The sequence below is a fragment of the Giraffa tippelskirchi genome, chromosome 3, assembly GCF_054371585.1.
Source record: "Giraffa tippelskirchi isolate mGirTip1 chromosome 3, T2T-mGirTip1v1.2.pri, whole genome shotgun sequence".
NCBI classification, from domain to species: domain Eukaryota; kingdom Metazoa; phylum Chordata; class Mammalia; order Artiodactyla; family Giraffidae; genus Giraffa; species Giraffa tippelskirchi.
This window is the reverse complement of record NC_137277.1, coordinates 188,052,150-188,074,131: the sequence shown is the minus strand read 5'-3', so window position 1 is coordinate 188,074,131 and position 21,982 is coordinate 188,052,150. Positions and strand designations below refer to the sequence as shown.

Sequence of the window (21,982 nt, the reverse complement as noted above, 5' to 3'; positions counted from 1 at the left end):
ATTAATTAAGAAAAATAGAGGACTTAAACAATACACCAACTGAATCTAAAAGACATAAAAATACTACTGTGATACAACACAGCAGAAGACAGATTTATATTCTCCACAACACAACGTACATTTGATCACAAGATAATTTTCAATGAATTTTTTAACCTACATTTTCTGATCACAATGGAATGAAAGTAGAAATCAGCAGCAGATAGAAAATAACAAAGATGTGAAAATTAAACAGAACAATCTTCAATAACCAATGAGTCAAAGAAGAACGCACAAAGGAAATTAGAAAATATCTTGAGACAAAAAAAAATGAAAAGACAACAAACCCAAATTTATCGGATGCAACAGAAACTGTACTAAAAGGGAAATTTAATGGCTTCTGGTTCAAGATGGTGGAATAGAAGAAAACACGCTCTTCTCCTCCTGCGAGAACACCAAAACTGCAATTAGCTGTGGAACAACCATCAACAGGAGGATGCTGGAACCCAACAGAAAGGATACTCCACATCCAAGACAGGAAGCTGCAGTGAGACGGCAGGAGGGGTGTAATCACAATAAAATCAAATTCCATACCAGTCAGGGGGGTGACCCACAAACTGGAGAACAATAATACCAAAGAAGTTCTTCCACTGTCGTGAAGGTTCTGAGCCCCATGTCAGGCTGCCTAGCCTGGGGATCTGACAAAGGGTCTGGGAATTCCCAGGGAATCTGACCTTGAAGACCAGTGGGATTTCATTACAAGACTTCCAGCGGACTGGGAAAACAGAGACTCCAGTCTTGGAGGGCACAAACAAAATACAGTATGCGCCAAGACCCAGGAGAAGGGAACAGTAACACCACTGAGGCTGAACCAGATCTACCTGCTAGTGCTGGAGGGTCTCCAGGGGAGGCAAGGGTCAGCAAGGGCTCACGACAGGGATGGGGGCGCTGGCAGCAGCAGTCCTGGAAGATGGCCCTTGGCATAAGTCCTCTCGGAGATCACCATTATCTCTACCATGGAGCCCACAGACCCAAGGGTTGGTTTGCCACAGGCAAAAAAAATATCAGGGAGGGAAAACAACCCCACCCATCAGAAGGTAAGTGGATTAAAGCTTTACTGAGCAAGGCCCTGCCCACCAGAGCAAGACTCAGTTTTTCCCACTGCCAGTCCTGCCCATCAGGAAGCATACACAAGCCTCTCAGCCTCCTCCTTCAGAAGGCAGACAGAAGAAGCACGATCCCACAGTGACTAAAGCAAACCACATTACAGAAAGCTAACCGGCCTGAAAAAGCAGAAAGTTATGTCCCAGATGAAGGGCCAAGATAAATCCGAGAAAAACAATTAAGTAGAGACAGGCAACCTTCCTGAAAAAGAACTGAGAATAATGACAATGAAGATGATTCAGGATCTCAGAAAAAGAATGGAGACAAAGATTGAGAAGATGCAAGAAATGTTTACCAAAGACCTAGAAGAACTAAAGAGCAAACAAACAGAGATGAACAATACACCAGAAGGAATCCATAGCAGAAAAACTGAGGCAGAAGTACAGATAAATGACCTGGAAGACAGAATGGTGGAAATCACTGCCACAGAACAGAACATAGAAAAGAGAATGAAAAGAAATGAAGACAGCCTAAGAGACCTCTGGGACAACATTAAACGCACCAACAATTGCACTATAGGGGTCCCAGAAGGAGAAGAGAGAGAGAAAGGACCTGAGAAAATATTTGAAGAGGTAATAGCTGAAAACTTCCCTAACACGGGAAAGGGAACAGTCAACCAAGTGCAGGAAACCCAGCGAGGCTCAGGCAGGACCAGCCCCAGGAGGAACACAGGGAGACACACAGTGATCAAACGGACAAAGCTGAAGACAGAGACAGAATACTAAAAGCAACAAGGGGAAACTGACACATAACATACACGGGAACTCCCCCCAGGCTATCGGCTGATTTCTCAACAGAAACTCCAAAAGCCAGAAGGGAATGTCATGATGTATCTGAAGGGATGAAAGGGAAGAATCTACAACCACGAATATTCTACCTGGCAAGACTCTCCCTCAGATACGGTGGAGAAATCAAAAGCTTTCCAGACAAGCAAAAGTTGAAAAGAATTCAGCACCACCAAACCAGCATTACAACAAATGCTAAAGCAACTATTCTAGGCAGGAAACACAAGAGAAGGAAAGGACCTACCTATAGAAAATAACCCAAGACAATTAAGAAAATGGTAATAGGACGATACATATCAATAATTACCTTAAATGTAAATGGATTAAATGCATGAATTAAAAGGCAGAGACTGGCTGAGCAGATGAAAACACCTGCATAATGTACTTCCAATTTACCACATCACTCTGCTTGACCCATCCCCAAATTGTATGTAATTATTTTATATTGTTAGGTTAATCATGTTCCCCTAATGCTTACAATTGTAATGATCTCTTTTTTGGGGGTCTGGTTATTGATTGTGAAAATTGATAAACATCTTTCACTATTATGATTGTGATTATATAACTATTACTTACTTAATACCACTGTTTCATGATTTGGGGTAACAGAAACATAATAGAATTCTACATCATCAACACTAGCATTTAATAGAAAAACCCGTAATCACTTTTCAAACTCCAGATGTGCATGAGAATTATTTTGGAATTTTTAAAAAACTACAGATGCCCAGGTATTGTTGGTTACTTCTTTTTTTTTTTTTTGACCAGAGCTCCAGATATGTTACTAATGAGCAGCCATGTTTAAAAGAATATATGAGGATCTCTTTTCACTTCTTCTATTTCATATCAAGTGCTTCCATTTCACTTAGTCTATGTTTTTGCATTTCTCCATCTATCCTTTTTTCTTTTTGATATTCTTTCTCAAGCTTCTATCAAGCACACTAGAAAAGTTTTTGTATACATATACAGAAGCAGAAGATATTCAGAAGAGGTGGCAAGAATACACAGAAGAACTGTACAAAACCGATCTTCATGACCCAGACAATCACGATGGTGTATTCACTCACCTAGAGCCAGACATCCTGGAATGTGAAGTCAAGTGGGCCTTAAGAAGCATCACTACGAACAAAGCCAGTGGAGGTGATGGAATTCCAGTTGAGCTATTTCAAATCCTGAAAGATGACGCTGTTAAAGTGCTGCACGCAATATGCCAGCGAATATGGAAAACTCAGCAATGGCCACAGGAATGGAAAAGGTCAGTTTTCATTCCAATCCCAAAGAAAGGTAATGCCAAAGAATGCTCAAACTACCACACAATTGCACTCATCTCACATGCTAGTAAAATAATGCTTAAGATTCTCCAAGCCAGGCTTCAGCAATACGTGAACCGAGAACTTCCAGATGTTCAAGCTGGTTTTAGAAAAGGCAAAGGAACCAGAGATCAAATTGCCAACATCCGCTGGATCATCGAAAAAGCATGAGAGTTCCAGAAAAACACCTATTTCTGCTTCATTGACTATGCCAAAGCCTTTGACTGTGTGGATCACAATAAACTGTGGAAAATTCTGAAAGAGATGGGAATACCAGACCACCTGACCTGCCTCTTGAGAAACCTGTATGCAGGTCAGGAAGCAACAGTTACAACTGGACGTGGAACAACAGAGTGGTTCCAAATAGGAAAAGGAGTATGTCAAGGCTGTATATTGTCACCCTGCTTATTTAACTTATATGCACAGTACATCATGAGAAACGCTGTGCTGGAAGAAGCACAAGCTGGAATCAAGATTGCTGGGAGAAATATCAATAACCTCAGATATGCAGATGACACCACCCTTATGGCAGAAAGTGAAGAGGAACTAAAGAGCCTCTTGATGAAAGTGAAAGAGGAGAGTGAAAAAGTTGGCTTAAAGCTCAACATTCAGAAAACTAAGATCATGGCATCCGGTCCCATCACTTCATGGCAGGTAGATGGGGAAACAGTGGAAACAGTGGCTGACTTTATTTTTCTGAGCTCCAAAATCACTGCAGATGGTGATTGCAGCCAAGAAAGCAAAAGACGCTTACTCCTTGGAAGGAAAGTTATGACCAACCTAGACAGCATAATGAAAAGCAGAGACATTACTTTGTCCTCAAAGGTCCGTCTAGTCAAGGCTATGGTTTTTCCAGTGGTCATGTATGGATGTGAGAGTTGGAGTATAAAGAAAGCTGAACGCCGAAGAATTGATGCTTTTGAACTGCGGTGTTGGAGAAGACTCTTGAGAGTCCCTTGGACTGTGAGGAGATCCAACCAGTCCATCCTAAAGGAGATCAGTCTTGGGTTTTTGTTGGAAGGACTGATTGTGAAGCTGAAACTCCAATACTTTGGCCACCTGATGCAAAGACCTGACTCATCTGAAAAGACCCTGATGCTGGGAAAGATTGAAGGCAGGAGGTAAAGGGGATGACAGAGAATGAGATGGTTGGATGGCATCACCGACTCAATGGACATAAGTTTGGGTGGACTCCGGGAGTTGGTAATGGACAGGGAGGCCTGGCGTGCTGCAGTTCATGGGGTTGCAAAGAGTCAGACATGACTGAGCCGCTGAACTGAACTGAACTGAATGGTTTATGATGTCTATCTTGTGAATAATAACTTTTATCATAAAAAATATTCATCTTTGCTCCATTTAAAATGAAGAAATTAATATTAATAAAGCAGAAATCTTATATCAACAACCTAACTTTACACCTTGGGCGTGATAAGTCACTTCAGTCATGTTTGACTCTTTGTGACCCTATGGACTATAGCCCACCAGGCTCCTCTGTCCTTGGGATTTCCCAGGCAAGAACACTGGATTGGGTTGCCATTCCCTTCTCCAGGAACTTTATGCTTTAAGGAACTAGAAACAGAAGAACCAACCAAACCAAAAGCTATCAGAAAAATGTAAATAAAGACTAAAGGAAATTTTTTTAAAATATGGAATATTAAGAAAAATACGGTATATGTATAACTGAATTACCCTGTTGTACACCTGAAACTAACAAAACACTCTTAATCACCTATACAGCAATATAAAATAAAAATTAAGTAAAGAAAAATAAAACCCCAAAAATACAGAGTAGAACAATAGAGAAAATATTAATAAAACTAAGATCAACAAAACTGAAACAACTAACTAGACTGAGGAAGAAAAATAAGGGAGATAAATAAATCAACAAGGGGACATTTTAATTGATTACACAGAAATATAAGGGCTTCCTGGATAGCTCAAGTGGTAAGTAAGAATCCTCTGCATGCAATGCAGGAGACACAGGAGACTCAGGTTCGATCCCCAGGTGGGGAAGATCCCCTGGAGAAAGAAACGGCAACCCACTCCAGTATTCTTGCCTAGAAAATCCCACAGACCGAGGAGCTTGGTAGACTACAGCCCATGGGGTTGCAAAGAGTTGGACATGATTGAGCATGTATATTCATAAAGAGAATGCCATAAACAATTATACACCAAAATCTAGTTAACCTATATGAAACACACAAACTCCTAGAAGCACTTAACCTATAACGCAGAATATTGAAAAAATAGAAAAACTGAAGAGACCTATAACTGGAAAGGAGATTGAACTAGTTATCAAAAATCTTGCAACAAAAACCAACCCAGGAACACATGATTTCACTGGTGACTTTTAACAAACATTTAAAGACATAGAGAATACTTCCAGACTCATCTTATGAGGCTAACATTAACCAGATGCTAAAGCCACACAAAAATAATACAAGAAAGGTACAGACTAATATTCCTGATTCAAAAATCCTCAACAAAATACTAGCAAACAGAATTCAATAACACAGTAAACAGATTATATATCATGACCAAGTGAGATTTATTCCTGAAATACAAGGTTGGTTCAACAAGCAAAAATCATTCAATACCCTGACACTAAAAAAATAGAGAAAAACACAAGATCATTTGAACTGATGCAGAAAAAACATGTGATAAACTTCAATACTCTTTCAGGATAAAAACATTCAATGAACTAGGAACAGAAAGAAACTACTAGGATTTTCCTGGTGGTCCAATGGCTAAGAATCCACCTTCCAGCGCAGGGGACGCATGTTCAATCCCTGGTGGGGAAAATCAACATCCCACACGCCCACTACTGAGCCCACGTACCATAACTAAGACTCAAGGCAGCCACAAATAAATAAATTTAAAAAAAAAAAAAGGAAACTACTTCAATATAATAAAGGCCACATGTGAGAAGTTCACATCTAACATGATACTCATTGGTGAAAACCTGAAAGTTTTTAAGATCAAGGATAGGACAAAGATGCCTGCTTACAAGACAACTAATCAACCTGGTACTGGAAATTCTATCCAGAGCAATAAAACAAGAAAAAGAATAAAAGCAATGCAAACTAGGGGGGGAAAAAAGGAAAATTATCTGTTTACAGACAGCATAATCTATGCAAAGAGCCCTAAAGATTTTCTAAAAGTCTGTTAGAAGTCATAAATGAATTCACCAAAGTTACAGGGTAAATAATACATACATAAAAACCAGTTGTTTCTATACACTAACAATAACACTGAAAAGAAAATTAAGAAACAATTGTATTTACATTGAGAATTTGGAATTAGATGCAAACTATTATACATAGAATGAATAAACACAAAGGCCCTCCTGTATAACACAGGGATCTACAGTCAACATCCTGTGATAAACCACAAAAGAATATATGTGTGTGTGTGTGGGTGTGTGCAAAGAATCACTCTGCTGTACATCAGAAACTAACACAATATTGTAAATCAACTATATTTCAATAATTTAAAAAAAATTCCATTTATAAGAGCATCAAAAAGAATAAAAAACTTAGAAATAAAATTAACCAAAGAAGTGAAAGACTTCTCACTAAAAACTACAAAATGCTCCTGAATGAAATTAAAGAAGACACAAATAAATGGAAAGAGATTCCATGTTTATGAACTGGAAGACTACTGTTAAGATGTCAATAGTTCCCAAAGTAATTTACAGATTCAATGAAATCCCTACAAAAAGTCTAATGACACGTTTTGCAGCTACAGAAAAATACACTCTAAAGCTTCTATAGAATCTCCAGGGACTATGAAAAGTGAAAATAATTTTGCAGAAGAACTAAGTTAGAGATCTCACACATTCTGATTTCAAACTTATTACAAGTCCACAGAAATCAAAACAAAGTGATACTGGCACAAAGACATATACAGACAAACGGAAGAGAAATAAAGACTCTAGAAATAAACCTTCATGTGTACAGTTTACAATGATTTTTGACAAGAATACCAAAACTACTGAGTGGGCAAAGGACAGTCTTTAAAATAAACGGTGCTAGAAAAACTGGATATCCACATGAAAAAGAAGGAAGCTGGATCCTAATCTTTCACCACACACAAAAATTAACTCAAAATGTATAAAATACCAATCCTAAGAGTATAAGAATATTAGAAGAACATATAGGGAGAAAGTTTTACGATACTGGATTCAGCAATATTTTGGGGTGTGACACCAAGAACACAAGAAACAGAAGAACACATAAACTGGACTATATCAATGCTAGAGACAACTATGCATCAAAGGACACAGTCAACGGTGTGAAGAAGAAACTCACAAAAACGGAGAAAATATCTGTAAATCATGTATGTGAAAAGAAGTTAATATACAGAAATCCAACAATTCAACAACAACAAAAACTCTAATTTAAGAAGGGGTAAAAAATTTGAATAACCATTTTTCCAAAGAAGGTACAGAAATAGCCGATAAGCACATGAAAAGATATTCCCCAATCCCCAGAGAGAAATTCAAATCAAAACCACAATGACATACTACCTCACACCCACTAGGATGACTACTAAAGAAAACAACAAATGTTTGGTACAGATTGGAGAAACTGGAACATCTGCACATTGCTGGTAAGCATGTTAAACAGTGCGGCCACTACAGAAAAAAGAATGACAGCTCTCAGAACAAAAGGAAAATACAATAGTCATGCATGCATGAATGGTCAGTCGCTTCAGTCGAGTCTGACTCTTTTCAATGCTATGGACCATAGCCTGCCAGGCTCCTCTATCTATGGGATTCTCCAGGCAAGAATACTGGACTAGGTTGCCATGCCCTCCTCCAGGGGATCTTCCTGACCCAAGAATCAAACCTACATCTCCTATATCTCAAGCGGGTTCTTTACCTGCTTGAACTGTCATGGTGGTTTTGGTTTTAGTTTCTAAATCGAGTCCAAGTCTTGCGACCCCATGGACTGTAGACCGCCAGGCTCCTATGTCTTTGGGATTCTCCAGGCAAGAATACTGGAGTGGGTTGCCATTTGCTCCTCCAGGGGATCTTCCCGACCCAGGAATCGAACACCGGTCTCCTGCATTGCAGGCAGATGATTTACTGACTGAGCTATGAGGGAACTGTCATATACTTGAGCAATTTTATTTCTGGGTATATACACAAAAGATTGAAAAATACAGCTTTGAAGAGATGATTATACACTTATGTCCAAAGCAGTATTCACAATATCCAAAGCTGGAAGCAACTCAAGTGTCCACTGATAAGTGAATGGATAAATAAAGTGTATACACATATTATTCACTCATTAAAAGAAAGGAAATTCTGATACATGTGACAATATGAATGAACCTTGAAGACATGATGCTAAGAGAAGTAACCCAGTCACAAAATGACAGTGCATGATTTCATTGTGAGGTACTTAAACTAGGCAGATTTAAAGACAGAAAATGGAATGGCTGCTGCCCAATGGTAGAGGAAGGAGGGGTTGGTGGCTATAATTTAATGGGTACAGAGTTCCAGCTGTACGAGATAAAAGAGTTCTAGAGATACTGATATTGCACAAATATGTGGATGTAACAAATACCTTGAACTGTACACTTTTAAATAGTTAAGACAGCAAATTTTCTATGTATTTAACATTAACATAATTTTTTAAAAATGTATCAAAAACCATCATGAAGTCTAATCACAAACAACTTTGTTTCAACAGCATATATTCAACATCATCAACTAGTTGTCTGACTAATACATATCTGTCCACACATACTTAAATATACTTGCTTATTTGCATCTTGTTGAATTCTAAATAATACCTGATCAAGCAGAACTCTCTAAACATCGATAATTTGATATGGCACTGTAATCCACCCAAAACTCATAAATGGTAGCTAGTTATAAAAAATCACCTTACACAGATTTTAAAATTATCATTTAACAGTCTGCACAACACACAATGCCTTTTCTATACTTCAGTGATGGGAAAACCCAACGTCTTATCATTTCTCTCCAAGAAAGGGGAGTAACACAGAGAATGAGACCCAGGCAGAGTATATATGTAACCATGTCATAAAGAGGTATTAACTGAAAATAAAACAAAATTCCCCCTACTCCACTGGACATCATCAAAAAACACTACAAACAGTACTACAGGAAACAGAAACAATTCCTCAATTACTGAAGAGAAAACACTGTTTATTCATGTCATTCAGGGTTCAGTAAGGGTTCATTGCCTGTTGCCAACACCAATCTTACAAGGACTGGAGAACCACATTCCCTTTCCCCAAATCTCAATTTATTTCCTGTGGAATAATATGAGTTGGCTTGAAATCATTTTGTATTTGTTCTTCAGAACATGCACAAACACCATGGCTGAACCCTAGGTTTTCAGGCCCAGATAATTTTAATACTGAGAAACAACCAATTTTTCACTTACATAGAATAACAAATAGCCAATGTAACTGCTGGAATTACTTTCAAATGGTGTTCAAGTCAGGCCCCATTTATATGGACTTAACTAGAAGGTATGTACTTAAATATACCATTTTAGGTATACTGAATTCCTAATGACTATACCAACTAAAAGGATGCTACAATAGAAATCCCAGTAAATATTCAAAATAAAAGCAAATCCTCTCATGCTTGCTTAATATCTTCTGAAACACAGAATTGAAGATTCAAACACTGCAATAATTGTTTAATTCACAATTTACTTTGTTCATCTATGATAAAAAGCTATGTATTTCCCACTTTATATGTAGTATAAAGCACCGTGTAAGTAATATCATCCTATGGACTACTAGACCTAATCATATATTCCTACATAGCTAAACATTATTGTAAGCAGAATGCTGGCACTTATTTCTTCTTAATGAATCCATCTTCCATTTTCCTTTCGAAATAATCTGACTCAAGTTCACATGCTGCGCTTCAAAGACAAACACTCCAAATGTCAAAAAGAATAAATCATAATGACTCACTGCTTCCCAGACAAATGAGCAGATTATGATTACTAGATATGTTCAGGCTTCCAAGGGCTTTCTCTTTCAGAGCCATGCACATAAATAGGTTCACAGGGTAATAATAATCCCATTTCAGACACTGAAAGGCTCAATTACAGTAACCGGTGGTGCAAGCCCTCAGGACAAGGTAAGCAACTCAAGAAAATCAGAGTAAAACTACCAATACTATAATTCAATATTAAAGAAATCCAGCAAATACAAATCATTACTGTTTCTATGTCAGAAGGGCATTTGTTTTTTAACTTCAGATAAAGGAAAAGTTCCTATATAAAAATTTAGAACACGAACACCTCCATGGTGGCCGTGAAGCACCCAAAATGAGTATCTATCCGGGAAACAACCTAAAATGTAATTGTGCAGAATTATTTTCTGGAGACTTAGAAGTTTATCTTCTTTCCCTAAACTTTTATTTAAATATGACACTTTTCATCTTTATACTTCAACAAGTGAAACAGTACTGGCCAACTATAATATTCAAAGTTATCTATAACGGAAAACACTCATCAGTGTGACTCCATTATGATTTTTCTAAGGATACTAAATGAAAATTCCCTACAAGTTATTTTTAGATCATCACTGAGCTGGTTAAATAAACATTACCCCTGCCATGTAATGTGACTCCCCAGGCACTTATTCTGCTGATAATAAACAGACACCACGCACACACTATCACATGAGACAGGTTCAGAAAACAGCTGAGTCACCTCCCAACGGTCTTCCTGCTCCCAGTACCACAGTGGAAATTTCTGTCTCACCACAACACTGGCTGATTCTCCTATTTGTACTAGCAAATAATAATTCCCTTATACTTCAATAACATCAAGCAGGTTAATGATAAAACTCACTTTAGGAATCACATAGCTTTAGCCCCACTCCAATGAACACACCAAGCATTTCTGACAACAGTGATAGAAAAACAAAGAAAAGCAAAAATAGGAAGGTAATTAGGTTGGCAAATTTCATCCTAATTAGGCCAGCCTACTCTGGAGAAAAACATATCACTCCAGTTAACAGGGAGGAACTTAACCACTGCATGATTCACAGAGCTTCTGCTTTTCTGTGACACTATCAACATAATGAAAAGAAGAGAGCAAAAGGCAAAGGAGACAAGAAAAGATAAACCCATTTGAATGCTGAGTTCCGAAGAATAGCAAGGAGAGATAAGAAAGCCTTCCTCAGTGATCAGTGCCAAGAAATAGAGGAAAACAACAGAATGGGAAAGACTAGAGATCTCTTCAAGAAAAATAGATATACCAAAGGAACATTTCATGCAAAGATGGGCACAATAAAGGACAGAAATGGTATGGACCTAACAGAAGCAGAAGATATTAAGAAGAAATGGCAAGAATACACAGGAGAACTATATAAAAAAAAGATCTTCATGACCCAGATAACCACGATGAGTGTGATCACTCACCTAGAGCCAGACATCCTAGAATGCAAAGTCAAGAGGGCCTTAGGAAGCATGAATACCAACAAAGCTAGTGGAGGTGATGGAATTCCAGTTAAGCTATTTCAAATTCTAAAAGTAATGCTGTGAAAGTGCTGCACTCAATGTGCCAGCAAATTTGGAAAACTGAGCAATGGCCACAGAACTGGAAAAGGTCAGTTTTCATTCCAATCCCAAAGAAAGGCAATGCCAAAGAATGCTCAAACTACCGCACAATTGCACTCATCTCACACGCTAGCAAAATAATGCTCAAAATTCTCCAAGCCCAGCTTCAACAGTACATGAACCGTGAACTTCTAGATGTTCAAGCTGGATTGAAAAAAGGCAGAGGAACCAGAGATCAAATTGCCAACATCCGCTGGATCATCGAAAAAGCAACAGAGTTCCAGAAAAACATCTGCTTTATTGACGACGCCAAAGCCTTTGACTGTGTGGATCAAAACAAACTGCAGAAAATTCTTAAAGAGATGGGAATACCGGACCACCTGGCCTGCCTCCTGAGAAACCTGTATGCAGGTCAGGAAGCAACAGTGAGAACTGGACATGGAACAACAGACTGGTTCAAATTGGGAAAGGAGTATGTCAAGGCTGCATATTGTCACCTTGCTATTTAACTTATATTCAGAGTCCATCATGAGAAACGCTGGACTGGATGAAACACAAGCTGGAATCAAGATAGCCAGGAGAAACATCAGTAACCTCATATACGCAGATGACACCACCCTTATGGCAGAAAGCGAAGAAGAACCAAAGAGCCTCTCAATGAAAGTGAAAGAGGAGAGTGAAAAAGTTGGCTTAAAATTCAACATTCAGAAAACTAAGATCATGGCATTTGGTCCCATCACCTGATGGCAAATAGATAGGGAAACAATGGAAACAGTGAGAAACTTTATTTTTTTGGACAATCACTGCAGATGCTGACTGCAGCCATGAAATTAAAAGATGCTTGCTCCTTGGAAGGAAAGTTATGACCAACCTAGACAGCATATTAAAAAGCAGAGACATTACTTTGCCGACCAAGGTCCATCTAGTCAAGGCTATGGTTTTTCCAGTAGTCATGTATGGATGTGAGAGCTAGACTATAAAGAAAGCTGATTGCTGAAGAACTGATGCTTTTGAACTGTGGTGTTGGAGAAGACTCTTGAGAGTACCTTGGACTACAAGGTGATCCAACCAGTCCATCCTAAAGGAAATCAGGCCTGAATATTCATTGGGAGGACTAATGCTGAAGATGAAACTCCAATCCTTTGGCCACGTGATGCAAAGAATCCACTCATTGGAAAAGACCGTGATGCTGGGAAAGACTGAAGGCAGGAGGAGAAGGGGAGGACATAGGATGAGTTGGTTGGATGGCATCACTGACACAATGGACATGAGGCTCCAGAAATTGGTGATGGACAAGGAAGACTGGTGTGCTGCAGTCCATGAGGTACCAAAGAGTAAAACATGAGTGAGCGACGAACTGAACTGATCAATACAACCCCCCTGGGTTTTCTTCCAAAAGTGAAAATGAAGAGTCGCTCAGTTAAGTCTGACTCTTTGAGATCCCATGGACTATAGAGTCCATGGAGTGCTCCAGGCCAGAATACTGGAGTGGCTAGCCTTTCCCTTCTCCGGGGGATCTTTCAACCCAGAGATTGAACCCAGGTCTCCCGCATTGCAGGTGGATTCTTTACCAGATGAGTCACAAGGGAAGCCCAGGAATACTGGAGTGGATAGCCTAACCCTGCTCCAGCAGATCTTCGCATCCCAGGAATTAAACCAGGGTCTCATGAACTGCAGGCGGATTCTTTACCAACTGAGCTATCAGGGAAGCCCCAAGGGAAGCCCTTTCTTCCCAAAGTATCCCTGGATGACACAGTCTATGTTCTTGACTTCAAACAACAAGGCCTCTAATCAAAACTGCTTTAGGTTTTCTTTTTGATGGTGTTAGTTAACTAGCAGTATCATCAATGAAAGACATTAAGCACATTAAAAACTTTTTTTGGAATGAAAAAAACTCTCACATCATAAATTTTAAAATGCAGCAGCTCAACAATTTTTTTTCCCCAGCATCGACAGAAGTCCTAAAGACAAAGCTCAAAAAGACATGATTCGTGTGTTTAAGGAACTGATAACTCACCTAACAACTATAACAGAATATAGCAAGTGCTTTAAAGAGTGTGAGCAACATGGCAAGAAGCAAAGCAAAAACTGATTAATTCTTCCTGGGAGAAGAGTTCCAGAGAACCTCCACAGGTCAGAGTTCAACAAGGGATGGGGAAGCAGGGGGGGAAGTTGGCCACATGAGGAGAGGAGCACCACCTGTGAGCAAAACAGAGAGTACAACAGAAGTAAGAAAACCTGGAAAATGGAAAAGCCGGGAAAAGTCTGCTGAAGTCTGAAAAGGTCAGTGATGCCAGCACCTAGGAGTGGGTGAGCCAGTGGGGCCAGAGAAGTAGATGAGGGCTGAACCGCTGAGCTAAAAAGGTATGTCAGGATAAGAAAGGACTTTAACTTAAAGGAATCCAGGGTACACTGAACACAGAAGCAGTATCATTAGATTTGTTTAGTGAAAAGAACTGCCATGATAATAGGGAGTACTACAGAAAAGGATTTGTGTCAGGGTTACTAGTCAGGGAACACCATAATAGTCCGGGTACATGCTGATAAGGACCTAGTCTACCATGATGAACCTAGACAAAAGAGGCCTATTTCAAAATAACTGGTAAACTGATAGCAAGATATGCTAAGCTACTAGACGTAACTGATAAGGAAGCACTAAAGAGCCAAAAATGATTCGGTCCAGGTCACTTCTCAGATCTCATCTCATCTCCCACTGCTCTCTTGCCACGTTCAGTTCAGTCGCTCAGTTGTGTCCAACTCTTTGCGACCCCATGAATCGCAGCACGCCAGGCCTCCCTGTCCGCCACCAACTCCCAGAGTTTATCCAAACCCATGTCCACCGAGTCGGTGATGACATCCAGCCATCTCATCCTCTGTCGTCCCCTTCTCCTCCTGCCCCCAATCCTTCCCAGCATTAGGGTCTTTTCCAATGAGTCAACTCTTTGCATGAGGTGGCCAAAGTATTGGAGTTTCAGCTTCAACATCAGTCCTTCCAATGAACACCCAGGACTGATCTCCTTTAGGATGGACTGGTTGGATCTCCTTGCAGTCCAAGGGACTCTCAAGAGTCTTCTCCAACACCACAGTTCAAAAGCTTCAATTCTTTGGCACTCAGCTTTCTTCACTGTCCAACTCTCACATCCATACATGACCACTGGAAAAACCATAGCCTTGACTAGACGGACCTTTGTTGGCAAAGTAATGTCTCTGCTTTTAAATATGCTATCTAGGTTGGTCATAACCTTCCTTCCAAGGAGTAAGCGTCTTTTAATTTCATGGCTGCAATCACCATCAGCAGTGATTTTGGAGCGCAAAAAAATAAAGTTTGACACTGTTTCCACTGTTTCCCCATCTATTTCCCACGAAGTGATGGGACCAGATGCCATGATCTTAGTTTTCTGAATGTTGAGCTTTAAGCCAACTTTTTCACTCTCCTCTTTCACCTTCATCAAGAGGCTCTTTAGTTCTTCTTCATTTCTGCCATAAGGGTGGTGTCATCTGCATATCTGAGGTTATTGATATTTCTCCCGGCTTGCCACATTAGCCTTACTTATTTCACTCAAACATATCAAGTTTTTTTTCTCTTAATGTCTTTGCATTAGCTGTTTTCTCTGCTTTGAATGAAAATGTGATCGATTCAATCATATCATACAGAGTTTTAATTATCAAAGAAAATCCCAAGTATAAAAGTATACAGAGTAATCACACATGTATTGAACATACTTGTGATTAGCAACATAAAACTAACTCCTTGCAATGCGAATGGATGAGGTCACCAAGAGCACAGGACTAAATACCAAAAAATTATTTGAAGGAAATCCGTTTGAGACAGGCAAAATGAAAATACATCTTTAAAGCAGGAAGATATAGTTTTTGAAGGATGAAACGCAAACTCCCTTTATTCAGAGCCTGTTTACTAAAAAAGCACAGATTTACTTTAATTACACAGAACCTCTATGAAGTAAATCATTTTAAAAATGAGAAAACATGCTCTGAGATAATAAAGTCATTTGCCAGAAGTCACATACAGAAGGGCTAATTCAGAATGTGAATCTCAATCTGCTGAATCTCAATCTCAATGAAATAGAAGGAAACCAATACAAGAGGTGAGACAAAATATCGTTTCATGTAATAATCAGGATAAAGACAAAAGCTGCTGTTGTTCAGTCGCTCAGTAGTGTCCAACTCTTTGTGATCCCATGGACTGCAATGTGCCAGGCTTCCCTATCCTTCACTATCTCCCAAAGTTTGCACAAACTCATGTCCATTGAGTTGGTGATGCTACCCAACCATCTCATCCTCAAAGAACTAAAAACAGAGTTGCCATATCATCCAGTAGGGTTGACTTTGACCTGAATGAGAGCCCAGAACTTTTATAAAGTGGAAAAGAGGGGAAGACATGGCAGGCCAGGAACGCAGCCCCAGGAAGGCGTCTACCGCGCTTGAGAACAAAGATGTGAATTTCCAGAAAAGAAACTGGAAAAGTCTTAAAGAGATGGGAATACCAGAGTACCTCACCTGCCTCCTGAGAAACCTGTATGCAGGTCAAGAAGCAACATTTAGAAACAGACATGGAACAACAGACTGGTTCCAAATTGGGAAAGGAGTACGTCACGCCTGTGTATCATAACCCTGCTCATTTAACTTTTATGCAGAGTACATCATTCGAAATGCCGGGCTGGATGAAGCACAAGCTGGAATCAAGATTTCCGGGAGAAATATCAATAACCTCAAATATGCAGGTGACATCGTCCTTATGGCCAAAAGTGAAGAAGAACTAAAGAGCCTCTTGATGAAAGTGAAAGAGGAGAGTGAAATGTTGGCTTACAACTCAACATTGAGAAAACGAAGATTATGGCATCTGGCCCCATCACTCATGGCAAATAGCTGGGGAAATAATGGAAACACTGACAGACTTTTATTTTCTTGCGCTCCAAAATCACTGTGGATGGTGACTGCAGCCACGAAATTAAGATGCCTACTCCTTGCAAAAAAAGCTATGACAAACCTAGACAGCGCATTAAAAAGTAGAGACATTACTTTACCTACAAAGGTCCAAACAGCCAAAGGTATGGTTTTTCCGGTGGTCATGTACGGATATGAGAGTTGGATCATAAAGATGGCTCAGCACCGAAGAACTGATGCTTTGAACTGTGGTGTTGGAGAAGACTCTTGAGAGTCCCTTGGACTGCAAGGATGTGAATCCTAAAGGAAATCAGCCCTGAATATTCATTGAAAGGACTGATGCTGAACCTGAAGCTCCAATACTTTGGCCACCTGATGAGAAGAGCCAACTCTTTGGAAAAGACCCTGATGCTGGGAAAGATTGAAGGCAGGAGGAGAAGGGGACGACAGAGGATGAGATGGTTAGATGGCATCACCAACTCAATGGACGTTTGAGCAAGTTCCGGGAGATGGTGAAGGACAGGGATGCCTGGTGTGCTGCAGTTCATGGGGTCACAAAGAGTTGGACACGATAGAGCAAATGAACTGAACTGATGATCTTGTAATCTCCTTCCTGGGCACACATCTGGAGAAAATTTTAATTCAAAAAGATACATGGCACCTCAATATTCACTCACTGCAGCACTATTGAAAATAGCCAAGACACGAAAGCAACTCTAGGGCCTATCATCAGATGATTGGATTAAGAGGCTGTGAGACAGATATAGATATAGATATAGATATCTCACTTAGACATAAAAGAAATGAAATTATAGCAATATGGATGCACCTAGAGATTACCATACTAAGTGAAGTAAGTCAGAAAGAGAAAGACAAATACCATATGATATCACTTACGTGTGGAATCTAAAATATTACACAAATGAACTTAATTACAACACAGAAACAGGCTCACAGACACAGAAAACAAATTCATCCTTATCAAATGGGAAAGGGGGTGGACAACGGCTAAATTAGCAGTTTGGGATTAGCAGATACAAACTACTATATATAAAGCAGATAAACAACAAGGATCTACTATATAGTTCAGGGAACTATATATATTCAGTATTCTATAATAAACTATAATGGAAAAGAATATAAACATATATATATACACAGACACACACATACATATTGGCTTCCCCGGTGGGTCAGCGGTAAAGAATCTGCCCGCCAATGTAAGAGCCGCAGGAGATGCAGGTTTGATTCCTGCGTTGGGAAGATCCCCTGGAGAAGGGCACGGCAACCCACTCCAGGACTCTTGCCTGGAAAATCCCATGGACAGAAGACTCTGGTGGGCTACTGTCCATGGGCTCGCAGAGAGCCAGACACGACTAAGCAACAGCATGCACACATACACACATACATTATATATACACACACAGAGATAGATAACTGAATCATTTTGATGCACATCAGAAACTAATAAAATAATAAACTATAAATCAGCTATACTTCCATAAAAATTTTAAAAATTTAAAAAGATATTTGGGTCTATTGCTAAACATGCCACACTGGAAAATTTACTATGACGAACATACGTCTTTAGGAATTAGGAAATGTATTCATAAATTTTCCAGTAACAGACAATTCACAATTGTTTAATGCTACAAGAAATAAGGGAACACAACTCTAAATGCAAGGCAAGATGGATGCATATTTTTGGTTAAAAAAAATATGAGGAATACATTTTGCTGAGAAAAAGAAAGCAATTTTGTTGTAAAGAGGGGCTGATTGTTTCAGAATTGGAAAGAGTAAATATAGGACAAGAAGATTTATGGAAAAGAATTCTTTGGAAAAAAAGGAGCTTTATGTGTGGTCAAGTGGCTGAATATTGCAAGGCGTTTAAGAATAAGCTTTAGAATCAGTGGTATACTTACATAAAACTAAAAGCTAATTTACTTTCATTTTCATTTCCTAAAAGAACAGTCTTCTTGGAATATTGGTTTGCTCCTGAAAAGATTGTGAAAGTCTTTAACTTATCTTTAATTAATCCCCTTAGAAACAAAAATTTGTAGCTTACCAAAATTATTTTATGTTAACCAAGTCTATGGTTATTAAAGAAAATTAAATCTTCTCAATGTTAAAAGAGCTAAGTTTCCCTTACAACTATGTAACCTTCCATATTTGCCTTTGAAATAGTTTATTATTACTTTAGTCAAATAGATAATTAAGTATCATTTCACAGTGATCTTGGTCCTGCTTGATCTAATGTCTAAAACCTTTGGCATGCCACAACTAAGACCTGGCACAGTCAAGTAAATTAACAAATTAAAATCTTTTTTTAAAACCTATTGATATTTTTTTAAAAACTTCTCAAAAAGCAGAAAAGTCTTCATTTAGAAATGAAGTCTTTCATTGTGTGTTTGTTTACTTGAATGAACCAACTTTAGGTTCTCCCAAAGTATCACTAGAGAATCTAGAAGTATTTGTCTCCCAGCTGGTATTATGTTGAATGAATCAGTCTTATTTGATATATTAAATAAGCTGATCACATAAATTGATATATTAAGTACATCAATTTATATTGATAAATCATATAGGAGGCTTGAAAATATAAGGAATACTGAATTTTTTTACCTTATTTGTAAAGGTGTATATTAATATAAGTATTCAAAACTGGATCAAATTCCTGAATTCTAAGATGAACTAATACAATGTTATCAGTCAATTTTTAAACGTATGTCACAGAAATAAGCAATTTAATCTCACTATAATGAACTCTCATCAGACCTTTAATATGGTTTTTTCAAGTTTTTGCCATTTCTAGGCAGTTACTGCTTTATTCTAATGCTTTTGGAAACGTTTCATCTTTAAAGAGGGAAAGGACTCTGCCAGGTATTCAGGAATACAGTTTTTTGATAACTCTAATATCTTAAGATTGAACAGGGTAAGGATTTCTAAAACTCTAACTTAAAGCCAACCGTTTTCGTGTTTTGTTTTCCCCATGTAAAGGGTCTTCTTTATTTTTCCTCTCCTCCTTTAAGCGATCTGTAACTTATTTACACCAATTTGATCAAGTGTATCCTCACAACAAAGGTAGAATTTATTTTTTTCTCCCTATTTGGTTCCCCCCCAAACTCTGAAACTCTTATTAAATATTCTTGTTTTTCATTACAACATATACATTTGCAGAGATTTTAGGGGAGTTCTATTCTCCTTGTAACAGGATGCCTGAAGCACCTAAGTCCTGCTTCTTTTGATCCACAACAGATAAAGGGAGACACAGTTCCAGGTTGTAAAGGTCTAATTGCTTCCATTAAAAATAACTATTCTGTGGTAGAAAACTCATTTCACAGTGCAATTACAGGAGAAAAAAAAATTATCACATTTTACAACCTGGACATCATGATAATGGAAAAGACACCTCCAAAAGGACTCTCCAGCCTCACAAGAAGGACCGCAATCAGATACTGTGGACTAATCTTCACGCTGCCACACTGCAGGGAACACAATCCTGGATCCAAGTATAGCACCAGAGGAAGGCACCAAACCCCAAATGGACCTGCACGCCATCTGAACATAAAGCTCACTAGGGTTTGAAGCACACGACATCTGAGGGTGACAGCTTTCCCAAGAAGTCCAGACTAGGCCTATACACCTTTCTTTCAATACTACCTCTTAACCTGTTTTTCTCCCCGCCTCTTCCATGGAATGACAATGCCCTCATCCCAATTTCCCAATCCCCTACAAATGGCAGAACCTCTCTGATTGCTGGATTTGCCACCAGAAACCTCAGTCCCTCCAAGATAGCAATGGCTCTTTGGTTTACCCTCTTCGTGATTTCACTGGGGTTCCCAAATTATTCCACAGTACCATTTCATAGTGTCTTGGTGCTAAACCCGTCTAAACTTATTCGTTGCTTCAATTTGATCCAGTCCTGGGATGAGGAAAAAAAAATCCTTTCAATATGTATGTGAAAAGTTATATGGAGGTAACCTGTCAGGGCGTTAACAATGTAATAGTTAACTAAGCCTTGGTAAGCAATGCTAAGCCTCTATACCAATGAATGAATCCACAGATTCTATCACTTATGTGGGGGCCTTGCGTACTCCCTCTGGTTACACTTTCATATTTGGAAGTTTGGGGAATGGCTTTTATGCTTGGGCAACTCATTGCCTTGATAGCTGGAGAATACAAGGACAGCGTGCCCCTGCTGTATTCACTGTCCCATTCTTCCTACGCACTGAAGAAGCCTCTCATTGGTCCATCCAATTAATTGTCTATGACTGCCCACTTTTTTAGACGTAACGCTTTGTACATTTAATAAGACTACTGTATAGTATAAACATAACTTTTATGTGCACTGAGAACTGAAAAAATGTGTACAATTTGCTTTACTGTGATATTCATCTATTGCGGTAATCTGGAACTGAACCTGCAGTATCTCCAAAGTATGCCTGTACACGTGAGGATGTGCATAAATTACATGCAAATACTGCACCATTTTACATAAGGAAATAAAGCAACAGAGATTCTGGTTTCTGAGGAGGATGGGCCAGTGAACTAACCCCTGCAGATACCAGGAGACCACTGTGTTTTACATTTTATACCACATCTCAATCTGTACTGGCTGTTTCAAGTGCTCAAAAGCCACAGGTGACTCGTGGCTATTACACTGGAGAGTGAACGTCTAGACTGTGTCCGTATGGGTTGCTGAATATGTACATGGCTGTTCTGGGAAAGTGAAAAGGGGGAGAAACAGTGAATCCAAGAGCCCACAGCAACAGTTTAATGACACAACAAATGAATGCTAGATATCCTCATAGCAAATGACAGAAAATAAAATGGAAATGGAAATTGTGTGTCAAATGCTAAAATCCTTAAAGAATGTGGAAATTTGTTCTGGAAAATTGCCAATGACAGCAATAAGGAAACCAGTATACTCATAGGGTATACATGGGTCAAAGGCCAAGGACCTAGCCAGAGTAATGAAGGGCCAGAGCAATGCTGAGCTTGCTTCCCAAGATAAAAAGAAAACTGAAAAACTGGTAACACCCACTTGAAAGGACTTCTAGGGAAGTAACGTTACTTAAATGTTCAGAGAGTAAGGAGGCAGAGGGAGGGTAGGCAAGCTCACAGAGAGGGTGCTCAGGAAAAACCTGACAACTAGAACATTCCAGAAGGTCCAGTAACAGGACAGTAGCAGAGATTCTACAAGCACTTTAACTACTATGGAATAAAAACATATGCAGATAAGCAAATAAACAGCAGGAGGCAAGTTTCCTGATTCT

At 39.1% G+C, this 21,982-nt stretch overlaps 1 protein-coding gene and 1 long non-coding RNA gene across 51 annotated transcripts in view; one reads left to right on the top strand and one right to left on the bottom strand.

The window, feature by feature from the left end:
* EIF4G3 (eukaryotic translation initiation factor 4 gamma 3) overlaps positions 1-21,982 on the bottom strand; it is a 357,082-nt gene that overhangs the window by 190,673 nt on the left and 144,427 nt on the right. The window lies entirely within an intron of this gene.
* LOC145540320 (uncharacterized) lies at positions 2,670-16,208 on the top strand. Its single transcript, XR_014078284.1, has 2 exons — positions 2,670-4,386; positions 15,573-16,208. It is a non-coding gene; the product is annotated as an uncharacterized LOC145540320 (long non-coding RNA).